The sequence below is a fragment of the Mycteria americana genome, chromosome 5 (assembly GCF_035582795.1).
Source record: "Mycteria americana isolate JAX WOST 10 ecotype Jacksonville Zoo and Gardens chromosome 5, USCA_MyAme_1.0, whole genome shotgun sequence".
In the NCBI taxonomy this organism is placed as follows: Eukaryota; Metazoa; Chordata; class Aves; order Ciconiiformes; family Ciconiidae; genus Mycteria; species Mycteria americana.
Genome location: NC_134369.1, coordinates 68,247,016 through 68,269,677, shown reverse-complemented (window position 1 = coordinate 68,269,677; position 22,662 = coordinate 68,247,016). Strand labels below are relative to the sequence as shown.

Below are 22,662 nucleotides of genomic sequence, written 5' to 3'. Positions count from 1 at the left end.
GTGGTGGAGGAAGCACAGCATGTCCCCCACCAGCCGCTCCCTCAGGCAGGTGCACTCCAGCTACACGCGGAGGCTGCAGTTCCTCGCCAGCATCACCTCTGCGGTGCCCAGCTCCAGGTGGAAGGCGTGCCCACGGGGGGGCTGCAGGGGCACGAGCAGGCGGTAGACAGCATCACCCTCATGGGGACTCCAACCTTTGAAGGTGCCGCCCGCCCCAATGGCTGGCCTCAGTGGCGGCATCAAAGTATTCCTGGAAAGTTCTTGGCAGATACGGCGACCTTCATTCACCACCTCCTCCACCATCAGGAACGAGTCTGGCCCGTCCATGAGGTGCTTAGGCAAAATGCTGCTCGTATCCAGTGCAACACTAGGTTTTTCTTCTTGCTCTTCCTTATCCTCCTCGTTGCTGGAGCTGCCCTCATCGCTGCAGCTGTCTGGCTCACAGCTCCTTTTCCTGAGCCACCACCAGAGCCCAAAGAGCAGGAGCAGGACCAGGACTGCAGCAATGGCCCAGAACTGCCACTGCTGCAAGGCATCGAAGATCAGGGCTTCCCAGTCCACTCCACTCTGCTCCTGGCTCGTCTGCTCCAGCTCCTGCAGCAGCCGAGTCATCTCCTGGCTCAGGTACTCCGCACGCTGCTGCATGCGCTCACGTGTGGCCTCATCCAGCTCATCACCGACCATCTGCGGGTACTGGATGATGCTTAGCACAGCCTGGATGAGGAATTTTGCGGCAGCCATGGCCTGCAGGAGGAGGGAGAGAAGGGGTTCAGTGGGGCTGGGAGGGGGGGAGCTGGCAGCGGGGGGCAATGGGGGTGGGAGCTGCAGGCAGCTGGGGTCAGGTTGGAGAGGGGGTGAGGCAGCTGGGAGGCAGCAAGGCCTGTGCCCAGCCCCGGCAGCGGCGGCACCGTGCCCTGCCCAAGGCGCTCCCACGAGCGGCTGGGCCCTCGATGCAGGGTGAGAACCCACCCCGCCGGGGGCCCACGTTTCTGCCCCGGCCCTCGTCCGGCCCAGCCTCCCCACACGTGTGCACTCACCGCTGACCCAGGCCGTACTGGGGCAGCGCTGCCTGCTGGCGCCCCTGATCACCGCCCCCATTGTGACTCGTCCCTTGTGCTGTCAGGCGCCAGAGCGCATCACAGGCACGCCCGCCAGCCAGCCCCGGCCTTCGGCCCCACGCCGGCTCAGCGACTCACAGCTGCCCTGGTGTACTGGTTAAGGCTGGGCTAGAGTTCGCTTTCTTCACAGCAGCTTGCGTGGTGCTTTATTTTGGATTCATTATCATCTGCCTGCCAATGGCAATCGGACAATCACAGAATATTCTGAGTTGGAACGGACCCAGGAGGATCGTTGAGTCCAACCCCGGAGTCCACACCAGGCAACCTTAAAGATAAATCATAGAATCACAGAATCATTGCGGTTGGAAAAGACCCTTAAGATCATCGAGTCCAACCGCAAACCTAACACTGCCAACGCCACCACTGAACCAAGTCCCTAAGCACCACATCTACGCATCTTTTAAAGACCTCCAGCCATGGTGCCTCAACCGCTTCCCTGGGCAGCCTGTTCCAATGCTTGATAAGCCTTTCAGTGAAGAAAGTTTTCCTAACATGCAATCTCAACCTCCCCTGGCGCAACTTGAGGCCATTTCCTCTCGTCCTATCACTTGCTCCCTGGCAAAAGAGACTGACACCCACCTCACTACAACCTCCTTTCAGGTAGTTGTAGAGAGCGATAAGGTCTCCCCTCAGCCTCCTTTTCTCCAGACTGAACAACCCCAGCTCCCTCAGCCGCTCCTCATAAGCTCTTGTGCTCCAGACCCTTCGCCAGCTTCACTGCTCTTATTTGGATGTGCTCCAGCACCTCAATGTCTTTCTTGTAGTGAGGGGCCCAAAACTGAACACATTATCTGAGGTGCGGCCTCACCAGTGCCGTGTACAGGGGTACAATCACTTCCCTGGTCCTGCTGGCCATGCTGTTTCTGATACAAGCCAGGATGCTATTGGCCTTCTTAGCCACCTGGGCACACTGCCGGCCGTTGACCAATGCCCCCAGGTCCCTTTTGGCCAGGCTGCTTTCCAGCCACTCTTCCCCAAGCCTTTAGCGTTACCTGGGGTTGTGACCCAAGCGCGGCACCCGGCACTTAGCCTTCTTGAATCTCACGCTCTTGGCCTCAGCCCATCAATCCAGCCTGTCCAGATCCCTCCGCAGAGCCTTCTAGCCGTGGTAGTTCTCATTGAACACGACCAGACTCTTTAAGTGTGGCCGTGATAGTTCATGCAACACGACTAGACTGGGCGTGCAGCGCGTTATTTGTGAATCCGTAATCGTGAAGTTCAGTACGCTGAACACGAACGGACTTACAACCTTGTCAAATTAACGCTGTCGCCTTAATCGACTTTGCAAAGCTGTTTCAGTGAAAGCCCTGAGAGGGCTCTGACAGGCAAACCGTGACTCTGATGAGTGGCTACATATACAGTCCTTAAAAATAAACCGTTGAGGAAGTCTGAGACAAAGACTGGACTTAGCCGCACCTAGACTCCTCTCTGAGAAGGAGTTCAGAAAGCAAGGGGGTCCTGTCTGAACCTCGTGACTCAACGGGAGGGTTCCCCCCCCAGCCACTCCTCAGGCTCCTACGCAACAGTAACTCTCAACGCAACAGTGATCCATGGCAGACTCCTGCAAGAACATCCGCTTTATTAGCTTTTCCCCTAATCTTTAAGCAGAGGTTCTCAACCATGTTGCAAGCTGCAAGCTGCAAGCTTGCAGTACAGCTGCAAGCGCTGTACAGTCCAAGCCCTCCTTTACATGCAGCACTACCCCTCGGCCTCGCCTGCCCTGCCTCTCTCTCCTGAAGAGCCTAGCACCGTCCATCACAGCACTCCAGTCACAGGGCTTTTCCCAACAGGTCTCACTTCTGCCAACGATGCCATAGCTCTGGGACTGAGCCAAGGCCTCTAGTTCCTCCTCTCTATTCCTCACACTGTGTACATTGGTGTACAAACATTTCAAATGTGCTCCAGTGTACTCAGTGCATCGTGGAGCAGTGAAAGCTCTCCCTAGCACACCGTTCCTCAGACACGGTCATGCCGTCCCATAGCTTATCACTAGTAAGCCTGGTTTTATCTCTTCCCCCGTTCAGACCAGGTTTAAAGCTCTCTCAATCAGCCCCGCTAATTTGTGAGCAAAAATACTTTTGCCCCCTTGCCCCACCAGCTCTTCTGCAAAATGCTCCCTGACTCTGTGGCAGCGCAGCTGTCAGCACCCCATGCCTGCGTTCCCTGACAAAGAGGGGCACAGGCACTCACAGACGCAGCGTTTGTGTGTTAAACAAGTGATTTATTGACATCTTTGCACACGGTAAAGCTCCCAGAGGGAAGGGACTCTCCCGAGGAGGGAGGGCGCTCGCTGTCCAGGTGGTACCGGCAGTCTCTGGCGCGAGGCTCCTTGCAATGGCCCCTCCCTTCAGCTGCACCGGGTCCCACTCCCCAGAGTGGGCTTTTGCTGTGGAGGAAAGGTGCGGCAGCACTGCCCACTGCCGACTGGGCAGCGTGTTCTCCGTGGCCAGTGTGCGCGGTTCTGCAGCAGCAGCTCCCCGGGAAACGTCTTCAGGCCTGGCCCTGTGCCTGAGGAGCTGCACCTCTGCCATAGCACAGCTCTCTGACCACGTCCTGCTGCTGGTAACGCTGGCCTCTTCCTACTCGATGCTCAGGAAGGTGTCCGAGTCATCTTGCTGCACCCCTAATACCATCTCAATCAGGAGGGTACTCTGGGAAGCATTCGTCAGCCAGAGCTTGCAGGAGCGCCTGGAGGGCAGCACTGTTAGACGGCAGTGTCTCGACCAAGGCAAAAACACCCAGGCTGCTTTTACCAATATGTGGAACCAGCGGGTGGTTTTCTCCATGTCGAGGTAGGGGCCGGTGCAGAGGGTGCCTAGGAGGCTGGGACCCTGATTTTTCCCCAGCTCCTCCTCGGGGTGGTGGAGGAAGCACAGCATGTCCCCCACCAGCCGCTCCCTCAGGCAGGTGCACTCCAGCTACACGCGGAGGCTGCAGTTCCTCGCCAGCATCACCTCTGCGGTGCCCAGCTCCAGGTGGAAGGCGTGCCCACGGGGGGGCTGCAGGGGCACGAGCAGGCGGTAGACAGCATCACCCTCATGGGGACTCCAACCTTTGAAGGTGCCGCCCGCCCCAATGGCTGGCCTCAGTGGCGGCATCAAAGTATTCCTGGAAAGTTCTTGGCAGATACGGCGACCTTCATTCACCACCTCCTCCACCATCAGGAACGAGTCTGGCCCGTCCATGAGGTGCTTAGGCAAAATGCTGCTCGTATCCAGTGCAACACTAGGTTTTTCTTCTTGCTCTTCCTTATCCTCCTCGTTGCTGGAGCTGCCCTCATCGCTGCAGCTGTCTGGCTCACAGCTCCTTTTCCTGAGCCACCACCAGAGCCCAAAGAGCAGGAGCAGGACCAGGACTGCAGCAATGGCCCAGAACTGCCACTGCTGCAAGGCATCGAAGATCAGGGCTTCCCAGTCCACTCCACTCTGCTCCTGGCTCGTCTGCTCCAGCTCCTGCAGCAGCCGAGTCATCTCCTGGCTCAGGTACTCCGCACGCTGCTGCATGCGCTCACGTGTGGCCTCATCCAGCTCATCACCGACCATCTGCGGGTACTGGATGATGCTTAGCACAGCCTGGATGAGGAATTTTGCGGCAGCCATGGCCTGCAGGAGGAGGGAGAGAAGGGGTTCAGTGGGGCTGGGAGGGGGGGAGCTGGCAGCGGGGGGCAATGGGGGTGGGAGCTGCAGGCAGCTGGGGTCAGGTTGGAGAGGGGGTGAGGCAGCTGGGAGGCAGCAAGGCCTGTGCCCAGCCCCGGCAGCGGCGGCACCGTGCCCTGCCCAAGGCGCTCCCACGAGCGGCTGGGCCCTCGATGCAGGGTGAGAACCCACCCCGCCGGGGGCCCACGTTTCTGCCCCGGCCCTCGTCCGGCCCAGCCTCCCCACACGTGTGCACTCACCGCTGACCCAGGCCGTACTGGGGCAGCGCTGCCTGCTGGCGCCCCTGATCACCGCCCCCATTGTGACTCGTCCCTTGTGCTGTCAGGCGCCAGAGCGCATCACAGGCACGCCCGCCAGCCAGCCCCGGCCTTCGGCCCCACGCCGGCTCAGCGACTCACAGCTGCCCTGGTGTACTGGTTAAGGCTGGGCTAGAGTTCGCTTTCTTCACAGCAGCTTGCGTGGTGCTTTATTTTGGATTCATTATCATCTGCCTGCCAATGGCAATCGGACAATCACAGAATATTCTGAGTTGGAACGGACCCAGGAGGATCGTTGAGTCCAACCCCGGAGTCCACACCAGGCAACCTTAAAGATAAATCATAGAATCACAGAATCATTGCGGTTGGAAAAGACCCTTAAGATCATCGAGTCCAACCGCAAACCTAACACTGCCAACGCCACCACTGAACCAAGTCCCTAAGCACCACATCTACGCATCTTTTAAAGACCTCCAGCCATGGTGCCTCAACCGCTTCCCTGGGCAGCCTGTTCCAATGCTTGATAAGCCTTTCAGTGAAGAAAGTTTTCCTAACATGCAATCTCAACCTCCCCTGGCGCAACTTGAGGCCATTTCCTCTCGTCCTATCACTTGCTCCCTGGCAAAAGAGACTGACACCCACCTCACTACAACCTCCTTTCAGGTAGTTGTAGAGAGCGATAAGGTCTCCCCTCAGCCTCCTTTTCTCCAGACTGAACAACCCCAGCTCCCTCAGCCGCTCCTCATAAGCTCTTGTGCTCCAGACCCTTCGCCAGCTTCACTGCTCTTATTTGGATGTGCTCCAGCACCTCAATGTCTTTCTTGTAGTGAGGGGCCCAAAACTGAACACATTATCTGAGGTGCGGCCTCACCAGTGCCGTGTACAGGGGTACAATCACTTCCCTGGTCCTGCTGGCCATGCTGTTTCTGATACAAGCCAGGATGCTATTGGCCTTCTTAGCCACCTGGGCACACTGCCGGCCGTTGACCAATGCCCCCAGGTCCCTTTTGGCCAGGCTGCTTTCCAGCCACTCTTCCCCAAGCCTTTAGCGTTACCTGGGGTTGTGACCCAAGCGCGGCACCCGGCACTTAGCCTTCTTGAATCTCACGCTCTTGGCCTCAGCCCATCAATCCAGCCTGTCCAGATCCCTCCGCAGAGCCTTCTAGCCGTGGTAGTTCTCATTGAACACGACCAGACTCTTTAAGTGTGGCCGTGATAGTTCATGCAACACGACTAGACTGGGCGTGCAGCGCGTTATTTGTGAATCCGTAATCGTGAAGTTCAGTACGCTGAACACGAACGGACTTACAACCTTGTCAAATTAACGCTGTCGCCTTAATCGACTTTGCAAAGCTGTTTCAGTGAAAGCCCTGAGAGGGCTCTGACAGGCAAACCGTGACTCTGATGAGTGGCTACATATACAGTCCTTAAAAATAAACCGTTGAGGAAGTCTGAGACAAAGACTGGACTTAGCCGCACCTAGACTCCTCTCTGAGAAGGAGTTCAGAAAGCAAGGGGGTCCTGTCTGAACCTCGTGACTCAACGGGAGGGTTCCCCCCCCAGCCACTCCTCAGGCTCCTACGCAACAGTAACTCTCAACGCAACAGTGATCCATGGCAGACTCCTGCAAGAACATCCGCTTTATTAGCTTTTCCCCTAATCTTTAAGCAGAGGTTCTCAACCATGTTGCAAGCTGCAAGCTGCAAGCTTGCAGTACAGCTGCAAGCGCTGTACAGTCCAAGCCCTCCTTTACATGCAGCACTACCCCTCGGCCTCGCCTGCCCTGCCTCTCTCTCCTGAAGAGCCTAGCACCGTCCATCACAGCACTCCAGTCACAGGGCTTTTCCCAACAGGTCTCACTTCTGCCAACGATGCCATAGCTCTGGGACTGAGCCAAGGCCTCTAGTTCCTCCTCTCTATTCCTCACACTGTGTACATTGGTGTACAAACATTTCAAATGTGCTCCAGTGTACTCAGTGCATCGTGGAGCAGTGAAAGCTCTCCCTAGCACACCGTTCCTCAGACACGGTCATGCCGTCCCATAGCTTATCACTAGTAAGCCTGGTTTTATCTCTTCCCCCGTTCAGACCAGGTTTAAAGCTCTCTCAATCAGCCCCGCTAATTTGTGAGCAAAAATACTTTTGCCCCCTTGCCCCACCAGCTCTTCTGCAAAATGCTCCCTGACTCTGTGGCAGCGCAGCTGTCAGCACCCCATGCCTGCGTTCCCTGACAAAGAGGGGCACAGGCACTCACAGACGCAGCGTTTGTGTGTTAAACAAGTGATTTATTGACATCTTTGCACACGGTAAAGCTCCCAGAGGGAAGGGACTCTCCCGAGGAGGGAGGGCGCTCGCTGTCCAGGTGGTACCGGCAGTCTCTGGCGCGAGGCTTCTTGCAATGGCCCCTCCCTTCAGCTGCACCGGGTCCCACTCCCCAGAGTGGGCTTTTGCTGTGGAGGAAAGGTGCGGCAGCACTGCCCACTGCCGACTGGGCAGCGTGTTCTCCGTGGCCAGTGTGCGCGGTTCTGCAGCAGCAGCTCCCCGGGAAACGTCTTCAGGCCTGGCCCTGTGCCTGAGGAGCTGCACCTCTGCCATAGCACAGCTCTCTGACCACGTCCTGCTGCTGGTAACGCTGGCCTCTTCCTACTCGATGCTCAGGAAGGTGTCCGAGTCATCTTGCTGCACCCCTAATACCATCTCAATCAGGAGGGTACTCTGGGAAGCATTCGTCAGCCAGAGCTTGCAGGAGCGCCTGGAGGGCAGCACTGTTAGACGGCAGTGTCTCGACCAAGGCAAAAACACCCAGGCTGCTTTTACCAATATGTGGAACCAGCGGGTGGTTTTCTCCATGTCGAGGTAGGGGCCGGTGCAGAGGGTGCCTAGGAGGCTGGGACCCTGATTTTTCCCCAGCTCCTCCTCGGGGTGGTGGAGGAAGCACAGCATGTCCCCCACCAGCCGCTCCCTCAGGCAGGTGCACTCCAGCTACACGCGGAGGCTGCAGTTCCTCGCCAGCATCACCTCTGCGGTGCCCAGCTCCAGGTGGAAGGCGTGCCCACGGGGGGGCTGCAGGGGCACGAGCAGGCGGTAGACAGCATCACCCTCATGGGGACTCCAACCTTTGAAGGTGCCGCCCGCCCCAATGGCTGGCCTCAGTGGCGGCATCAAAGTATTCCTGGAAAGTTCTTGGCAGATACGGCGACCTTCATTCACCACCTCCTCCACCATCAGGAACGAGTCTGGCCCGTCCATGAGGTGCTTAGGCAAAATGCTGCTCGTATCCAGTGCAACACTAGGTTTTTCTTCTTGCTCTTCCTTATCCTCCTCGTTGCTGGAGCTGCCCTCATCGCTGCAGCTGTCTGGCTCACAGCTCCTTTTCCTGAGCCACCACCAGAGCCCAAAGAGCAGGAGCAGGACCAGGACTGCAGCAATGGCCCAGAACTGCCACTGCTGCAAGGCATCGAAGATCAGGGCTTCCCAGTCCACTCCACTCTGCTCCTGGCTCGTCTGCTCCAGCTCCTGCAGCAGCCGAGTCATCTCCTGGCTCAGGTACTCCGCACGCTGCTGCATGCGCTCACGTGTGGCCTCATCCAGCTCATCACCGACCATCTGCGGGTACTGGATGATGCTTAGCACAGCCTGGATGAGGAATTTTGCGGCAGCCATGGCCTGCAGGAGGAGGGAGAGAAGGGGTTCAGTGGGGCTGGGAGGGGGGGAGCTGGCAGCGGGGGGCAATGGGGGTGGGAGCTGCAGGCAGCTGGGGTCAGGTTGGAGAGGGGGTGAGGCAGCTGGGAGGCAGCAAGGCCTGTGCCCAGCCCCGGCAGCGGCGGCACCGTGCCCTGCCCAAGGCGCTCCCACGAGCGGCTGGGCCCTCGATGCAGGGTGAGAACCCACCCCGCCGGGGGCCCACGTTTCTGCCCCGGCCCTCGTCCGGCCCAGCCTCCCCACACGTGTGCACTCACCGCTGACCCAGGCCGTACTGGGGCAGCGCTGCCTGCTGGCGCCCCTGATCACCGCCCCCATTGTGACTCGTCCCTTGTGCTGTCAGGCGCCAGAGCGCATCACAGGCACGCCCGCCAGCCAGCCCCGGCCTTCGGCCCCACGCCGGCTCAGCGACTCACAGCTGCCCTGGTGTACTGGTTAAGGCTGGGCTAGAGTTCGCTTTCTTCACAGCAGCTTGCGTGGTGCTTTATTTTGGATTCATTATCATCTGCCTGCCAATGGCAATCGGACAATCACAGAATATTCTGAGTTGGAACGGACCCAGGAGGATCGTTGAGTCCAACCCCGGAGTCCACACCAGGCAACCTTAAAGATAAATCATAGAATCACAGAATCATTGCGGTTGGAAAAGACCCTTAAGATCATCGAGTCCAACCGCAAACCTAACACTGCCAACGCCACCACTGAACCAAGTCCCTAAGCACCACATCTACGCATCTTTTAAAGACCTCCAGCCATGGTGCCTCAACCGCTTCCCTGGGCAGCCTGTTCCAATGCTTGATAAGCCTTTCAGTGAAGAAAGTTTTCCTAACATGCAATCTCAACCTCCCCTGGCGCAACTTGAGGCCATTTCCTCTCGTCCTATCACTTGCTCCCTGGCAAAAGAGACTGACACCCACCTCACTACAACCTCCTTTCAGGTAGTTGTAGAGAGCGATAAGGTCTCCCCTCAGCCTCCTTTTCTCCAGACTGAACAACCCCAGCTCCCTCAGCCGCTCCTCATAAGCTCTTGTGCTCCAGACCCTTCGCCAGCTTCACTGCTCTTATTTGGATGTGCTCCAGCACCTCAATGTCTTTCTTGTAGTGAGGGGCCCAAAACTGAACACATTATCTGAGGTGCGGCCTCACCAGTGCCGTGTACAGGGGTACAATCACTTCCCTGGTCCTGCTGGCCATGCTGTTTCTGATACAAGCCAGGATGCTATTGGCCTTCTTAGCCACCTGGGCACACTGCCGGCCGTTGACCAATGCCCCCAGGTCCCTTTTGGCCAGGCTGCTTTCCAGCCACTCTTCCCCAAGCCTTTAGCGTTACCTGGGGTTGTGACCCAAGCGCGGCACCCGGCACTTAGCCTTCTTGAATCTCACGCTCTTGGCCTCAGCCCATCAATCCAGCCTGTCCAGATCCCTCCGCAGAGCCTTCTAGCCGTGGTAGTTCTCATTGAACACGACCAGACTCTTTAAGTGTGGCCGTGATAGTTCATGCAACACGACTAGACTGGGCGTGCAGCGCGTTATTTGTGAATCCGTAATCGTGAAGTTCAGTACGCTGAACACGAACGGACTTACAACCTTGTCAAATTAACGCTGTCGCCTTAATCGACTTTGCAAAGCTGTTTCAGTGAAAGCCCTGAGAGGGCTCTGACAGGCAAACCGTGACTCTGATGAGTGGCTACATATACAGTCCTTAAAAATAAACCGTTGAGGAAGTCTGAGACAAAGACTGGACTTAGCCGTACCTAGACTCCTCTCTGAGAAGGAGTTCAGAAAGCAAGGGGGTCCTGTCTGAACCTCGTGACTCAACGGGAGGGTTCCCCCCCCAGCCACTCCTCAGGCTCCTACGCAACAGTAACTCTCAACGCAACAGTGATCCATGGCAGACTCCTGCAAGAACATCCGCTTTATTAGCTTTTCCCCTAATCTTTAAGCAGAGGTTCTCAACCATGTTGCAAGCTGCAAGCTGCAAGCTTGCAGTACAGCTGCAAGCGCTGTACAGTCCAAGCCCTCCTTTACATGCAGCACTACCCCTCGGCCTCGCCTGCCCTGCCTCTCTCTCCTGAAGAGCCTAGCACCGTCCATCACAGCACTCCAGTCACAGGGCTTTTCCCAACAGGTCTCACTTCTGCCAACGATGCCATAGCTCTGGGACTGAGCCAAGGCCTCTAGTTCCTCCTCTCTATTCCTCACACTGTGTACATTGGTGTACAAACATTTCAAATGTGCTCCAGTGTACTCAGTACATCGTGGAGCAGTGAAAGCTCTCCCTAGCACACCGTTCCTCAGACACGGTCATGCCGTCCCATAGCTTATCACTAGTAAGCCTGGTTTTATCTCTTCCCCCGTTCAGACCAGGTTTAAAGCTCTCTCAATCAGCCCCGCTAATTTGTGAGCAAAAATACTTTTGCCCCCTTGCCCCACCAGCTCTTCTGCAAAATGCTCCCTGACTCTGTGGCAGCGCAGCTGTCAGCACCCCATGCCTGCGTTCCCTGACAAAGAGGGGCACAGGCACTCACAGACGCAGCGTTTGTGTGTTAAACAAGTGATTTATTGACATCTTTGCACACGGTAAAGCTCCCAGAGGGAAGGGACTCTCCCGAGGAGGGAGGGCGCTCGCTGTCCAGGTGGTACCGGCAGTCTCTGGCGCGAGGCTCCTTGCAATGGCCCCTCCCTTCAGCTGCACCGGGTCCCACTCCCCAGAGTGGGCTTTTGCTGTGGAGGAAAGGTGCGGCAGCACTGCCCACTGCCGACTGGGCAGCGTGTTCTCCGTGGCCAGTGTGCGCGGTTCTGCAGCAGCAGCTCCCCGGGAAACGTCTTCAGGCCTGGCCCTGTGCCTGAGGAGCTGCACCTCTGCCATAGCACAGCTCTCTGACCACGTCCTGCTGCTGGTAACGCTGGCCTCTTCCTACTCGATGCTCAGGAAGGTGTCCGAGTCATCTTGCTGCACCCCTAATACCATCTCAATCAGGAGGGTACTCTGGGAAGCATTCGTCAGCCAGAGCTTGCAGGAGCGCCTGGAGGGCAGCACTGTTAGACGGCAGTGTCTCGACCAAGGCAAAAACACCCAGGCTGCTTTTACCAATATGTGGAACCAGCGGGTGGTTTTCTCCATGTCGAGGTAGGGGCCGGTGCAGAGGGTGCCTAGGAGGCTGGGACCCTGATTTTTCCCCAGCTCCTCCTCGGGGTGGTGGAGGAAGCACAGCATGTCCCCCACCAGCCGCTCCCTCAGGCAGGTGCACTCCAGCTACACGCGGAGGCTGCAGTTCCTCGCCAGCATCACCTCTGCGGTGCCCAGCTCCAGGTGGAAGGCGTGCCCACGGGGGGGCTGCAGGGGCACGAGCAGGCGGTAGACAGCATCACCCTCATGGGGACTCCAACCTTTGAAGGTGCCGCCCGCCCCAATGGCTGGCCTCAGTGGCGGCATCAAAGTATTCCTGGAAAGTTCTTGGCAGATACGGCGACCTTCATTCACCACCTCCTCCACCATCAGGAACGAGTCTGGCCCGTCCATGAGGTGCTTAGGCAAAATGCTGCTCGTATCCAGTGCAACACTAGGTTTTTCTTCTTGCTCTTCCTTATCCTCCTCGTTGCTGGAGCTGCCCTCATCGCTGCAGCTGTCTGGCTCACAGCTCCTTTTCCTGAGCCACCACCAGAGCCCAAAGAGCAGGAGCAGGACCAGGACTGCAGCAATGGCCCAGAACTGCCACTGCTGCAAGGCATCGAAGATCAGGGCTTCCCAGTCCACTCCACTCTGCTCCTGGCTCGTCTGCTCCAGCTCCTGCAGCAGCCGAGTCATCTCCTGGCTCAGGTACTCCGCACGCTGCTGCATGCGCTCACGTGTGGCCTCATCCAGCTCATCACCGACCATCTGCGGGTACTGGATGATGCTTAGCACAGCCTGGATGAGGAATTTTGCGGCAGCCATGGCCTGCAGGAGGAGGGAGAGAAGGGGTTCAGTGGGGCTGGGAGGGGGGGAGCTGGCAGCGGGGGGCAATGGGGGTGGGAGCTGCAGGCAGCTGGGGTCAGGTTGGAGAGGGGGTGAGGCAGCTGGGAGGCAGCAAGGCCTGTGCCCAGCCCCGGCAGCGGCGGCACCGTGCCCTGCCCAAGGCGCTCCCACGAGCGGCTGGGCCCTCGATGCAGGGTGAGAACCCACCCCGCCGGGGGCCCACGTTTCTGCCCCGGCCCTCGTCCGGCCCAGCCTCCCCACACGTGTGCACTCACCGCTGACCCAGGCCGTACTGGGGCAGCGCTGCCTGCTGGCGCCCCTGATCACCGCCCCCATTGTGACTCGTCCCTTGTGCTGTCAGGCGCCAGAGCGCATCACAGGCACGCCCGCCAGCCAGCCCCGGCCTTCGGCCCCACGCCGGCTCAGCGACTCACAGCTGCCCTGATGTACTGGTTAAGGCTGGGCTAGAGTTCGCTTTCTTCACAGCAGCTTGCGTGGTGCTTTATTTTGGATTCATTATCATCTGCCTGCCAATGGCAATCGGACAATCACAGAATATTCTGAGTTGGAACGGACCCAGGAGGATCGTTGAGTCCAACCCCGGAGTCCACACCAGGCAACCTTAAAGATAAATCATAGAATCACAGAATCATTGCGGTTGGAAAAGACCCTTAAGATCATCGAGTCCAACCGCAAACCTAACACTGCCAACGCCACCACTGAACCAAGTCCCTAAGCACCACATCTACGCATCTTTTAAAGACCTCCAGCCATGGTGCCTCAACCGCTTCCCTGGGCAGCCTGTTCCAATGCTTGATAAGCCTTTCAGTGAAGAAAGTTTTCCTAACATGCAATCTCAACCTCCCCTGGCGCAACTTGAGGCCATTTCCTCTCGTCCTATCACTTGCTCCCTGGCAAAAGAGACTGACACCCACCTCACTACAACCTCCTTTCAGGTAGTTGTAGAGAGCGATAAGGTCTCCCCTCAGCCTCCTTTTCTCCAGACTGAACAACCCCAGCTCCCTCAGCCGCTCCTCATAAGCTCTTGTGCTCCAGACCCTTCGCCAGCTTCACTGCTCTTATTTGGATGTGCTCCAGCACCTCAATGTCTTTCTTGTAGTGAGGGGCCCAAAACTGAACACATTATCTGAGGTGCGGCCTCACCAGTGCCGTGTACAGGGGTACAATCACTTCCCTGGTCCTGCTGGCCATGCTGTTTCTGATACAAGCCAGGATGCTATTGGCCTTCTTAGCCACCTGGGCACACTGCCGGCCGTTGACCAATGCCCCCAGGTCCCTTTTGGCCAGGCTGCTTTCCAGCCACTCTTCCCCAAGCCTTTAGCGTTACCTGGGGTTGTGACCCAAGCGCGGCACCCGGCACTTAGCCTTCTTGAATCTCACGCTCTTGGCCTCAGCCCATCAATCCAGCCTGTCCAGATCCCTCCGCAGAGCCTTCTAGCCGTGGTAGTTCTCATTGAACACGACCAGACTCTTTAAGTGTGGCCGTGATAGTTCATGCAACACGACTAGACTGGGCGTGCAGCGCGTTATTTGTGAATCCGTAATCGTGAAGTTCAGTACGCTGAACACGAACGGACTTACAACCTTGTCAAATTAACGCTGTCGCCTTAATCGACTTTGCAAAGCTGTTTCAGTGAAAGCCCTGAGAGGGCTCTGACAGGCAAACCGTGACTCTGATGAGTGGCTACATATACAGTCCTTAAAAATAAACCGTTGAGGAAGTCTGAGACAAAGACTGGACTTAGCCGCACCTAGACTCCTCTCTGAGAAGGAGTTCAGAAAGCAAGGGGGTCCTGTCTGAACCTCGTGACTCAACGGGAGGGTTCCCCCCCCAGCCACTCCTCAGGCTCCTACGCAACAGTAACTCTCAACGCAACAGTGATCCATGGCAGACTCCTGCAAGAACATCCGCTTTATTAGCTTTTCCCCTAATCTTTAAGCAGAGGTTCTCAACCATGTTGCAAGCTGCAAGCTGCAAGCTTGCAGTACAGCTGCAAGCGCTGTACAGTCCAAGCCCTCCTTTACATGCAGCACTACCCCTCGGCCTCGCCTGCCCTGCCTCTCTCTCCTGAAGAGCCTAGCACCGTCCATCACAGCACTCCAGTCACAGGGCTTTTCCCAACAGGTCTCACTTCTGCCAACGATGCCATAGCTCTGGGACTGAGCCAAGGCCTCTAGTTCCTCCTCTCTATTCCTCACACTGTGTACATTGGTGTACAAACATTTCAAATGTGCTCCAGTGTACTCAGTACATCGTGGAGCAGTGAAAGCTCTCCCTAGCACACCGTTCCTCAGACACGGTCATGCCGTCCCATAGCTTATCACTAGTAAGCCTGGTTTTATCTCTTCCCCCGTTCAGACCAGGTTTAAAGCTCTCTCAATCAGCCCCGCTAATTTGTGAGCAAAAATACTTTTGCCCCCTTGCCCCACCAGCTCTTCTGCAAAATGCTCCCTGACTCTGTGGCAGCGCAGCTGTCAGCACCCCATGCCTGCGTTCCCTGACAAAGAGGGGCACAGGCACTCACAGACGCAGCGTTTGTGTGTTAAACAAGTGATTTATTGACATCTTTGCACACGGTAAAGCTCCCAGAGGGAAGGGACTCTCCCGAGGAGGGAGGGCGCTCGCTGTCCAGGTGGTACCGGCAGTCTCTGGCGCGAGGCTCCTTGCAATGGCCCCTCCCTTCAGCTGCACCGGGTCCCACTCCCCAGAGTGGGCTTTTGCTGTGGAGGAAAGGTGCGGCAGCACTGCCCACTGCCGACTGGGCAGCGTGTTCTCCGTGGCCAGTGTGCGCGGTTCTGCAGCAGCAGCTCCCCGGGAAACGTCTTCAGGCCTGGCCCTGTGCCTGAGGAGCTGCACCTCTGCCATAGCACAGCTCTCTGACCACGTCCTGCTGCTGGTAACGCTGGCCTCTTCCTACTCGATGCTCAGGAAGGTGTCCGAGTCATCTTGCTGCACCCCTAATACCATCTCAATCAGGAGGGTACTCTGGGAAGCATTCGTCAGCCAGAGCTTGCAGGAGCGCCTGGAGGGCAGCACTGTTAGACGGCAGTGTCTCGACCAAGGCAAAAACACCCAGGCTGCTTTTACCAATATGTGGAACCAGCGGGTGGTTTTCTCCATGTCGAGGTAGGGGCCGGTGCAGAGGGTGCCTAGGAGGCTGGGACCCTGATTTTTCCCCAGCTCCTCCTCGGGGTGGTGGAGGAAGCACAGCATGTCCCCCACCAGCCGCTCCCTCAGGCAGGTGCACTCCAGCTACACGCGGAGGCTGCAGTTCCTCGCCAGCATCACCTCTGCGGTGCCCAGCTCCAGGTGGAAGGCGTGCCCACGGGGGGGCTGCAGGGGCACGAGCAGGCGGTAGACAGCATCACCCTCATGGGGACTCCAACCTTTGAAGGTGCCGCCCGCCCCAATGGCTGGCCTCAGTGGCGGCATCAAAGTATTCCTGGAAAGTTCTTGGCAGATACGGCGACCTTCATTCACCACCTCCTCCACCATCAGGAACGAGTCTGGCCCGTCCATGAGGTGCTTAGGCAAAATGCTGCTCGTATCCAGTGCAACACTAGGTTTTTCTTCTTGCTCTTCCTTATCCTCCTCGTTGCTGGAGCTGCCCTCATCGCTGCAGCTGTCTGGCTCACAGCTCCTTTTCCTGAGCCACCACCAGAGCCCAAAGAGCAGGAGCAGGACCAGGACTGCAGCAATGGCCCAGAACTGCCACTGCTGCAAGGCATCGAAGATCAGGGCTTCCCAGTCCACTCCACTCTGCTCCTGGCTCGTCTGCTCCAGCTCCTGCAGCAGCCGAGTCATCTCCTGGCTCAGGTACTCCGCACGCTGCTGCATGCGCTCACGTGTGGCCTCATCCAGCTCATCACCGACCATCTGCGGGTACTGGATGATGCTTAGCACAGCCTGGATGAGGAATTTTGCGGCAGCCATGGCCTGCAGGAGGAGGGAGAGAAGGGGTTCAGTGGGGCTGGGAGGGGGGGAGCTGGCAGCGGGGGGCAATGGGGGTGGGAGCTGCAGGCAGCTGGGGTCAGGTTGGAGAGGGGGTGAGGCAGCTGGGAGGCAGCAAGGCCTGTGCCCAGCCCCGGCAGCGGCGGCACCGTGCCCTGCCCAAGGCGCTCCCACGAGCGGCTGGGCCCTCGATGCAGGGTGAGAACCCACCCCGCCGGGGGCCCACGTTTCTGCCCCGGCCCTCGTCCGGCCCAGCCTCCCCACACGTGTGCACTCACCGCTGACCCAGGCCGTACTGGGGCAGCGCTGCCTGCTGGCGCCCCTGATCACCGCCCCCATTGTGACTCGTCCCTTGTGCTGTCAGGCGCCAGAGCGCATCACAGGCACGCCCGCCAGCCAGCCCCGGCCTTCGGCCCCACGCCGGCTCAGCGACTCACAGCTGCCCTGGTGTACTGGTTAAGGCTGGGCTAGAGTTCGCTTTCTTCACAGCAGCTTGCGTGGTGCTTTATTTTGGATTCATTATCATCTGCCTGCCAATGGCAATCGGACAATCACAGAATATTCTGAGTTGGAACGGACCCAGGAGGATCGTTGAGTCCAACCCCGGAGTCCACACCAGGCAACCTTAAAGATAAATCATAGAATCACAGAATCATTGCGGTTGGAAAAGACCCTTAAGATCATCGAGTCCAACCGCAAACCTAACACTGCCAACGCCACCACTGAACCAAGTCCCTAAGCACCACATCTACGCATCTTTTAAAGACCTCCAGCCATGGTGCCTCAACCGCTTCCCTGGGCAGCCTGTTCCAATGCTTGATAAGCCTTTCAGTGAAGAAAGTTTTCCTAACATGCAATCTCAACCTCCCCTGGCGCAACTTGAGGCCATTTCCTCTCGTCCTATCACTTGCTCCCTGGCAAAAGAGACTGACACCCACCTCACTACAACCTCCTTTCAGGTAGTTGTAGAGAGCGATAAGGTCTCCCCTCAGCCTCCTTTTCTCCAGACTGAACAACCCCAGCTCCCTCAGCCGCTCCTCATAAGCTCTTGTGCTCCAGACCCTTCGCCAGCTTCACTGCTCTTATTTGGATGTGCTCCAGCACCTCAATGTCTTTCTTGTAGTGAGGGGCCCAAAACTGAACACATTATCTGAGGTGCGGCCTCACCAGTGCCGTGTACAGGGGTACAATCACTTCCCTGGTCCTGCTGGCCATGCTGTTTCTGATACAAGCCAGGATGCTATTGGCCTTCTTAGCCACCTGGGCACACTGCCGGCCGTTGACCAATGCCCCCAGGTCCCTTTTGGCCAGGCTGCTTTCCAGCCACTCTTCCCCAAGCCTTTAGCTTACCTGGGGTTGTGACCCAAGCGCGGCACCCGGCACTTAGCCTTCTTGAATCTCACGCTCTTGGCCTCAGCCCATCAATCCAGCCTGTCCAGATCCCTCCGCAGAGCCTTCTAGCCGTGGTAGTTCTCATTGAACACGACCAGACTCTTTAAGTGTGGCCGTGATAGTTCATGCAACACGACTAGACTGGGCGTGCAGCGCGTTATTTGTGAATCCGTAATCGTGAAGTTCAGTACGCTGAACACGAACGGACTTACAACCTTGTCAAATTAACGCTGTCGCCTTAATCGACTTTGCAAAGCTGTTTCAGTGAAAGCCCTGAGAGGGCTCTGACAGGCAAACCGTGACTCTGATGAGTGGCTACATATACAGTCCTTAAAAATAAACCGTTGAGGAAGTCTGAGACAAAGACTGGACTTAGCCGCACCTAGACTCCTCTCTGAGAAGGAGTTCAGAAAGCAAGGGGGTCCTGTCTGAACCTCGTGACTCAACGGGAGGGTTCCCCCCCCAGCCACTCCTCAGGCTCCTACGCAACAGTAACTCTCAACGCAACAGTGATCCATGGCAGACTCCTGCAAGAACATCCGCTTTATTAGCTTTTCCCCTAATCTTTAAGCAGAGGTTCTCAACCATGTTGCAAGCTGCAAGCTGCAAGCTTGCAGTACAGCTGCAAGCGCTGTACAGTCCAAGCCCTCCTTTACATGCAGCACTACCCCTCGGCCTCGCCTGCCCTGCCTCTCTCTCCTGAAGAGCCTAGCACCGTCCATCACAGCACTCCAGTCACAGGGCTTTTCCCAACAGGTCTCACTTCTGCCAACGATGCCATAGCTCTGGGACTGAGCCAAGGCCTCTAGTTCCTCCTCTCTATTCCTCACACTGTGTACATTGGTGTACAAACATTTCAAATGTGCTCCAGTGTACTCAGTACATCGTGGAGCAGTGAAAGCTCTCCCTAGCACACCGTTCCTCAGACACGGTCATGCCGTCCCATAGCTTATCACTAGTAAGCCTGGTTTTATCTCTTCCCCCGTTCAGACCAGGTTTAAAGCTCTCTCAATCAGCCCCGCTAATTTGTGAGCAAAAATACTTTTGCCCCCTTGCCCCACCAGCTCTTCTGCAAAATGCTCCCTGACTCTGTGGCAGCGCAGCTGTCAGCACCCCATGCCTGCGTTCCCCGACAAAGTGAGGCACAGGCACTCACAGACGCAGCGTTTGTGTGTTAAACAAGTGATTTATTGACATCTTTGCACACGGTAAAGCTCCCAGAGGGAAGGGACTCTCCCGAGGAGGGAGGGCGCTCGCTGTCCAGGTGGTACCGGCAGTCTCTGGCGCGAGGCTCCTTGCAATGGCCCCTCCCTTCAGCTGCACCGGGTCCCACTCCCCAGAGTGGGCTTTTGCTGTGGAGGAAAGGTGCGGCAGCACTGCCCACTGCCGACTGGGCAGCGTGTTCTCCGTGGCCAGTGTGCGCGGTTCTGCAGCAGCAGCTCCCCGGGAAACGTCTTCAGGCCTGGCCCTGTGCCTGAGGAGCTGCACCTCTGCCATAGCACAGCTCTCTGACCACGTCCTGCTGCTGGTAACGCTGGCCTCTTCCTACTCGATGCTCAGGAAGGTGTCCGAGTCATCTTGCTGCACCCCTAATACCATCTCAATCAGGAGGGTACTCTGGGAAGCATTCGTCAGCCAGAGCTTGCAGGAGCGCCTGGAGGGCAGCACTGTTAGACGGCAGTGTCTCGACCAAGGCAAAAACACCCAGGCTGCTTTTACCAATATGTGGAACCAGCGGGTGGTTTTCTCCATGTCGAGGTAGGGGCCGGTGCAGAGGGTGCCTAGGAGGCTGGGACCCTGATTTTTCCCCAGCTCCTCCTCGGGGTGGTGGAGGAAGCACAGCATGTCCCCCACCAGCCGCTCCCTCAGGCAGGTGCACTCCAGCTACACGCGGAGGCTGCAGTTCCTCGCCAGCATCACCTCTGCGGTGCCCAGCTCCAGGTGGAAGGCGTGCCCACGGGGGGGCTGCAGGGGCACGAGCAGGCGGTAGACAGCATCACCCTCATGGGGACTCCAACCTTTGAAGGTGCCGCCCGCCCCAATGGCTGGCCTCAGTGGCGGCATCAAAGTATTCCTGGAAAGTTCTTGGCAGATACGGCGACCTTCATTCACCACCTCCTCCACCATCAGGAACGAGTCTGGCCCGTCCATGAGGTGCTTAGGCAAAATGCTGCTCGTATCCAGTGCAACACTAGGTTTTTCTTCTTGCTCTTCCTTATCCTCCTCGTTGCTGGAGCTGCCCTCATCGCTGCAGCTGTCTGGCTCACAGCTCCTTTTCCTGAGCCACCACCAGAGCCCAAAGAGCAGGAGCAGGACCAGGACTGCAGCAATGGCCCAGAACTGCCACTGCTGCAAGGCATCGAAGATCAGGGCTTCCCAGTCCACTCCACTCTGCTCCTGGCTCGTCTGCTCCAGCTCCTGCAGCAGCCGAGTCATCTCCTGGCTCAGGTACTCCGCACGCTGCTGCATGCGCTCACGTGTGGCCTCATCCAGCTCATCACCGACCATCTGCGGGTACTGGATGATGCTTAGCACAGCCTGGATGAGGAATTTTGCGGCAGCCATGGCCTGCAGGAGGAGGGAGAGAAGGGGTTCAGTGGGGCTGGGAGGGGGGGAGCTGGCAGCGGGGGGCAATGGGGGTGGGAGCTGCAGGCAGCTGGGGTCAGGTTGGAGAGGGGGTGAGGCAGCTGGGAGGCAGCAAGGCCTGTGCCCAGCCCCGGCAGCGGCGGCACCGTGCCCTGCCCAAGGCGCTCCCACGAGCGGCTGGGCCCTCGATGCAGGGTGAGAACCCAGCCCGCCGGGGGCCCACGTTTCTGCCCCGGCCCTCGTCAGGCCCAGCCTGCCGGGGGCCCACGTTTCTGCCCCGGCCCTCGTCCGGCCCAGCCTCCCCACACGTGTGCACTCACCGCTGACCCAGGCCGTACTGGGGCAGCGCTGCCTGCTGGCGCCCCTGATCACCGCCCCCATTGTGACTCGTCCCTTGTGCTGTCAGGCGCCAGAGCGCATCACAGGCACGCCCGCCAGCCAGCCCCGGCCTTCGGCCCCACGCCGGCTCAGCGACTCACAGCTGCCCTGGTGTACTGGTTAAGGCTGGGCTAGAGTTCGCTTTCTTCACAGCAGCTTGCGTGGTGCTTTATTTTGGATTCATTATCATCTGCCTGCCAATGGCAATCGGACAATCACAGAATATTCTGAGTTGGAACGGACCCAGGAGGATCGTTGAGTCCAACCCCGGAGTCCACACCGAGCAACCTTAAAGATAAATCATAGAATCACAGAATCATTGCGGTTGGAAAAGACCCTTAAGATCATCGAGTCCAACCGCAAACCTAACACTGCCAACGCCACCACTGAACCAAGTCCCTAAGCACCACATCTACGCATCTTTTAAAGACCTCCAGCCATGGTGCCTCAACCGCTTCCCTGGGCAGCCTGTTCCAATGCTTGATAAGCCTTTCAGTGAAGAAAGTTTTCCTAACATGCAATCTCAACCTCCCCTGGCGCAACTTGAGGCCATTTCCTCTCGTCCTATCACTTGCTCCCTGGCAAAAGAGACTGACACCCACCTCACTACAACCTCCTTTCAGGTAGTTGTAGAGAGCGATAAGGTCTCCCCTCAGCCTCCTTTTCTCCAGACTAAACAACCCCAGCTCCCTCAGCCGCTCCTCATAAGCTCTTGTGCTCCAGACCCTTCGCCAGCTTCACTGCTCTTATTTGGATGTGCTCCAGCACCTCAATGTCTTTCTTGTAGTGAGGGGCCCAAAACTGAACACATTATCTGAGGTGCGGCCTCACCAGTGCCGTGTACAGGGGTACAATCACTTCCCTGGTCCTGCTGGCCATGCTGTTTCTGATACAAGCCAGGATGCTATTGGCCTTCTTAGCCACCTGGGCACACTGCCGGCCGTTGACCAATGCCCCCAGGTCCCTTTTGGCCAGGCTGCTTTCCAGCCACTCTTCCCCAAGCCTTTAGCGTTACCTGGGGTTGTGACCCAAGCGCGGCACCCGGCACTTAGCCTTCTTGAATCTCACGCTCTTGGCCTCAGCCCATCAATCCAGCCTGTCCAGATCCCTCCGCAGAGCCTTCTAGCCGTGGTAGTTCTCATTGAACACGACCAGACTCTTTAAGTGTGGCCGTGATAGTTCATGCAACACGACTAGACTGGGCGTGCAGCGCGTTATTTGTGAATCCGTAATCGTGAAGTTCAGTACGCTGAACACGAACGGACTTACAACCTTGTCAAATTAACGCTGTCGCCTTAATCGACTTTGCAAAGCTGTTTCAGTGAAAGCCCTGAGAGGGCTCTGACAGGCAAACCGTGACTCTGATGAGTGGCTACATATACAGTCCTTAAAAATAAACCGTTGAGGAAGTCTGAGACAAAGACTGGACTTAGCCGCACCTAGACTCCTCTCTGAGAAGGAGTTCAGAAAGCAAGGGGGTCCTGTCTGAACCTCGTGACTCAACGGGAGGGTTCCCCCCCCAGCCACTCCTCAGGCTCCTACGCAACAGTAACTCTCAACGCAACAGTGATCCATGGCAGACTCCTGCAAGAACATCCGCTTTATTAGCTTTTCCCCTAATCTTTAAGCAGAGGTTCTCAACC

At 57.5% G+C, this 22,662-nt stretch overlaps 1 pseudogene; it reads right to left on the bottom strand.

Moving 5' to 3' along the window:
- The window catches only part of LOC142409914 (uncharacterized), a 64,226-nt pseudogene that overhangs the window by 40,086 nt on the left and 1,478 nt on the right, over positions 1-22,662 (bottom strand).